The sequence below is a fragment of the Monodon monoceros genome, unplaced genomic scaffold (genome assembly GCF_005190385.1).
Source record: "Monodon monoceros isolate NGI ecotype Baffin Bay Population unplaced genomic scaffold, NGI_Narwhal_1 Super_Scaffold_12, whole genome shotgun sequence".
Taxonomy (NCBI): domain Eukaryota; kingdom Metazoa; phylum Chordata; class Mammalia; order Artiodactyla; family Monodontidae; genus Monodon; species Monodon monoceros.
Window position 1 is genome coordinate 25,159,812 of NW_021703768.1, and position 5,831 is coordinate 25,165,642.

The following is a 5,831-nucleotide window of genomic DNA, read 5'->3' on the forward strand; positions in this document are numbered from 1 at the left end:
CAAAGTATTTGAAGCACGAATTACAAGGACAGGGAAGCATCTTTGGTAAAGATGCTGATAGAGACCTTTTAATGGTTCTACAGAAAAACAAGGTGACATTGGTTTTATTGAAAGGAAAAATATTAGCCTCTAGTATTTTTAAAATGCAGACAAATTACAGGTTTAGAGTCAAGAGTCTACTGCATCTCTGCATACTGAATGACTGTTGAGAAATAAGTACTTTCTTGAAATGATATTGAAAAGCACAGTGTAAGCTTTTGTAAAGAATATGTGAGAGGACTTCCCTAGTGGCACAGTGGTTAGGAATCCGCCTGCAACATGGGTTTGAGCCCTGGTCCGGGAAGATCCCACATGTCATGGAGCAACTACTGCCCGTGGGCCACAACTACTGAGCCTGCGCTCTAGAGACCACGAGCCACAACTACAGAAGCCTGTGCGCCTAGAGCCGGTGCTCCACAAGAGAAGCCACCACAACAAGAGAAGCCTGCGCACCACAACGAAGAGTAGCCCCTGCTCTCTGCAACTAGAGAAAGCCCACATGCAGCAATGAAGACCCAACACAGCCAAAACTAAACTAAATAAATAAATTTATTTATTTTTTAAAGTCTTAAAAAAAAAGAACATGTGAGAAAGATAAAAAGGAGAAGGGTATAATTCTTGATCTAAAATGAAGAACCAGGGAAGTGAATATCAAAAATAGCATATACACCAAAGTTAGCTATCAATTGATTATTTTTTGGGACTTCCCTGGTGGCGCAGTGGTTAAGAATCTGCCTGCCAATGCAGGGGACATGGATTCAAGCCCTGGTCCGGGAAGATCCCACATGCCACAGAGCAACTAAGCCAGTGCACCACAACTACTGAGCCTGTGCTCTAGAGCCCATGAGCCACAACTACTGAAGCCCATGCACCTAGACCTGTGCTCTGCAACAAGAGAAGTCACCGCAATGAGAAGCCTACACACCACAACAAAGAGTAGCCCCCGCTCGCCGCAACTAGAGAAAGCGCGCGCGCAACAACAAAGACCCAACGCAGCCAAAAACAAATAAATGTATAAAAGAAATCAATGGATTATTTTAACATGTGTAAGCCATACGTGTTAATGGAAATACTCTATGCTAGTTTTTTTTTTTTCTTTTTTTCCTCAATCAATACTGGCTGAAGGAGAATTTGTATTTTATGTACAGAAAACTCAACAGTATACATTAAGCCCAGTTTGGTGGCCAGTTCCTTGCCTTTTGCCTTTTCCAGCTTGGCAATGCGAGCCACCAATTTCAGATCCAGGACATGGCCTCCCCCAGTGACAGCGGACCTCATCATATCTGTCACTGTAACTGGTCCTGATAGCTTCCACCTGCTTAGCCAGAGATCCTTTGTCTTCTCAGTTAACTTGTGTGAAGGTGATGGTGATAGGTCTTGCTGTGGACTAGATGCCCCAGCCTGGCCTTCCCCTTGATAACGCAGTAGGAAACGCCCACTTTAAGATACAGGACAGGGAAGAAGATAACCAGCCCAACGGGACCCAAATCATGTGCAGTCACTACCAGTTGAGCCTTCTTGTTCTCCACCAAGGTGGGGGCAGTATTAACCCCTGCTCGAAGAACAGGTGGCCTCTTCGTGGGGGCATCCCCTTTGCTGGCAGCTTTTTTCTCAGGCGGAGTCAACAATCTCTTGCTTTCTGTCTGATATGTACTTGTGGGCCAGCTTTAGCAGCTGTGTAGCTGTTTGGCTGTCCAAGGGTTGGTTAACTGGGTGAACTGGTTAACTGCAGGAGGCACTTTCAACTGCTCATAGAGGACAGCCCTTTGCCACTGCAGTTCAATGCAGCTTGGCCATTTCACAAATAGGTGAAGGGCCTTTTGGGTTGGAAGTCTCGCCCAGTGACAAAATTCTTGGGCCTTTCCTCGAACAGGGGATTTACCACCTTCTTGGCCTCCTGCTTCTTCACGACAGCAGGGACGAGGGCTAGCTTCACAATAACTCTGTCAAGTAAATGCCATTATTTTCCACTGTTACCAAAATGAAAATAGCATAAAATCACGTAACTGATATGTAGTGAGACCAGGATTTGGACACAATTTGACAGTCACCAGAGATGATCATTTTAATTGTGAAATATAAATAACCATGTATAGTAAATTTTTAAAAAATGGATTCTTTTACAAACAGTCCACGAAAAGAAATGAGAATACTCAATGTTCTTTTTGAGACACTATGCCTGACATTCATAACACATACTCCTATCATGAAGGAATAATCCCTAGTTATTCATAGACATCTGGAAACTTTGGAAAACCCAAACCAATGGTGCAGTTTATAAAAAGAATGAAGGGGAAAAAAGGAGGGAAAGAGGGAGGAAGGGCAGAGCCAAGTCATTTTATAGCATTTAGTCTGTAAGGCTCTTACTCATTCTTTGTGACCAAATTAAAATATCTCCTCCCTCAAAAGTTTTCCATCACCAGTGCATTTTTTGTTCCTGGTTCCCCTGTGCTACCACGATATTTTCTTCAAATTACTGCAGTAGCACAAAAATTCTTACCTAACATTAGTTATATAATAAACTGTGCTATTTAAGTGTATAACACATCAGATATTATGAAATGTAGAATGAATTTTTACGTAGAAAGTGTCATCAATTTACGATTAACTTGAGTTTCTGTTTACTTGCTTGATGAGAGATTTCAGGATGTTACTCAACTAACAACATGGCAATATGATTGAAAAAAAATTTATAGAATGGAAAATCAGTTTCCTGTCACAATGAGATAAATATGATAAAGATAAATCCAAGTATCAAAAGCATATATGTTGTTTTGTTTACATGCTGCAGTTATGTGTTCATAAAACAATTATATCACAGCAAAAGAGAAAGTAAAAATACTGTTTGTAAGCCAGCTGGTAACCAATCTATCTTCCTCATATTCCTTAGCCCTAAGTAAACCTAATGACATGGAAAACATTTTGTAAGTATCTTGTCATGTTTACACAAAATGTTCAAACAAGATGTAATAGCTGCTATTACAGTGTGAAAAGGCTGCTTGAGCAATAGAAATCTTAAATATGTTACTTTGCAAACAGCAATACTAACACAGCAGAGCTCAATAACAACTGATGCACGCTTATACAAGAAGTCAGTCAACTGCTGGTAGCTGCTGATGAAATATGATATTGATACATCTCCAAAATATGTGCACTTCTTTCATGAGACCTATTGTAAAGACCTCATCTATATCTCTTGTAGCAAAGATGTTAAATTTAATGGGTGTACAATGAAAGCAGAAACACAGATGAAAACCCAGATGATTTTGTTTTCTTGATAAACAATTAAATGGCACCATTGCCAAATTTATACACCTATGACTGAGCACTCAGGTGATTTTTTTTTTTTTTTGCGGTATGCGGGCCTCTCACTTGTGGTCTCTCCCGTTGCGGAACACAGGCTCCAGACGCGCAGGCTCAGCGGCCATGGCTCGCGGGCCCAGCCACTCCACGGCATGTGGGATCTTCCCGGACCGGGGCACGAACCCGTGTCCCCTGCATTGGCAGGCGGACTCTCAACCACTGCACCACCAGGGAAGCCCCCTCAGATGATTTTTTAAAGCAGCAAGTGGAGCAAATATAAAAGAAATTTAAAGCAAACAACTGAAAGTGACAGCCTTAACTCTGTTTGGAAACGTATTCAGATGGCCTCTTCTGCAAGCAGTGTATAAAGTTTTAACTTGTCAGATTGCTTAAATTAAACTGCATCTCACCATGGGAGATATCTCCAAATCCATAATTTAAAGAAAAGATAAAACAAACTCAGACACTCACTATAAAGGAGGAAAGAAAAAAAAACCTTGCTTCTCCCTGACCTTAGCTGAAAATGAGCGTCAATATTTCAAAAGTGCATTGCAGTGTCTACAACAGGAATCTGGCAGGTGACAGTGAGGAAGTTGCTGTTCTTTGCTATAACATTAAGCTTTCAATACTTAACTGTTAAAATGTTTAAAAGTTAAGTTGTGATAATAACAAATGTTTGTTATTTATTCTTATATCTAAATATCTTATATCTAAATATCTATTTATTTATTCTTTATTTATTTATTTATTAAATAAATATAAATATTTATAAATATTAATTAATTAAATAAATTAAATAATTAAATAATTAAATAATTAAATAAATAATTAAATAAATAAAATAAATTAAATAAATTAAATAATTAATTAAATAAATATAAATATTTATTAAATAAATATAAATAAATAAAAATAAATTTATTATTTATTTATTCTAAATATCTATTTATTCTTAGAAACAGAATTTTTGTGAGAGTGATATTTGCCCTCACTCTCAGCTTTGGTCGAGACACAGAATTTGGGCAATAAATTGGGCAATAGACACAGAATTTGGGCAATAAATCCAAAAGAAATAGAGGAAATAGAAATAAAACCAAATGCAACCTTGTCAAAGAACACAGCCCCTTATTTTGACAGTTTAGAGGACTGAATTAGCTTTTTAAGAAAAGTTTTACATTTTCTTATGTAACCTGGAGGTTGAACAACTCTTTTTGATGTATCCAAAATGCAAATTTACTTTGATCACCCATTGCCCCTACCTAGTGTGGTAATTGCCAGGGGTCTCCTGCCCACTCTTAGATAAAATTTCTTCTAGGGATACTTTAAATTGTTATTCACAGACACAATTCAGTAATTAGAATGTTTAGTCCAAGATATTCATCACCACGAGGAATTTTGATTTAATAGCGTACTTTTAGGACTTTATATTAACACCAGCCTTTTTCAGGCTGGATGCCTTCAAGATTAAAAATGGTAGAGTTGGCTTTTCTATTTATTCAGCTAAACTTCTCTCACAAACAACTCCTTCCCTGCCCTCTTTTCTAGATGCTGTTTTCAAGGTAAGGACAGATCTTACTTTAACCATCATTCAGCTCTAATTTCCTGACATATTTTGCAAGGGTTTCTTTTCTGAGTTCTTCTGACATTCTCTGCAGGCCACCTCTCTCCCCCCTGCCTTTCTCTTGACTTTGTTCTAGGTGGCCCTTTGCCACTCTTTCCTGAGCTCTGAATATGTATCTTCAGCTTCTTGCTGCTTCATTCCCTCCGTGACTCCAGGTGGCGCTCTTGGACAGAAGTCAGGATGGCTTGCTCTCTACGCAGTTCATATCAGCTAGGAAAGAACCCTATAGGCATTCATCTATTGTTAGGATGTATCCAGGGAGTGTATGTAGGTCGACCCCAAAATAGCATCACTCTCCAAAGAGTTATTAAGTCCTTTTTCTTTTGCAAGAGTTCCAAGGTGAGAGTCAGACCCTAGTCCACCCTGCCTCCCAAATGAAGGCGTAACGTATCAAGCTTTCTATAGATCCCTGTGAGAGCCTGCGCCCCACATGAATGTTTAAGCAGAGAGAGGGAGAAGGGGAGGGAAGGAATATCACATCCTACCTGGAGGAGGGGAGGTAGAGAATATCACATCGCATGTTTATTCAAAAATATATTCCTCCCAATATCTTCTCCCCCCCAAACCCTCTCTCCTTTCTTTCTCTTCATCCCTTATATACTTGAGGTGAGAGGATTCAAAACACTAAGATCAACTTATTTTAATTATTTTAAATTTTCTTTGTAGATTCTTCAAACGGTGATTCATCTTTGGAATGTCATATCTACTGCACATTAGAGTCAAACTTAAGCTGTTCTACTTAAAGTCTTTATTATATAATAGTGAAATGACACTGGCTTCAGAAAGCATCTTAAATAATTATATCCAGATGCACTTATAAGAAGCATGTGAGCAAGAAAACAGGAAGAGATTAAAGGAAGCATGAAAG

General features: G+C 38.8%; 1 pseudogene; it reads right to left on the minus strand.

The window, feature by feature from the left end:
* Positions 1-1,113: 1,113 nt before the first annotated feature.
* LOC114892058 lies at positions 1,114-5,483 on the minus strand (annotated as a pseudogene).
* Positions 5,484-5,831: the final 348 nt, after the last annotated feature.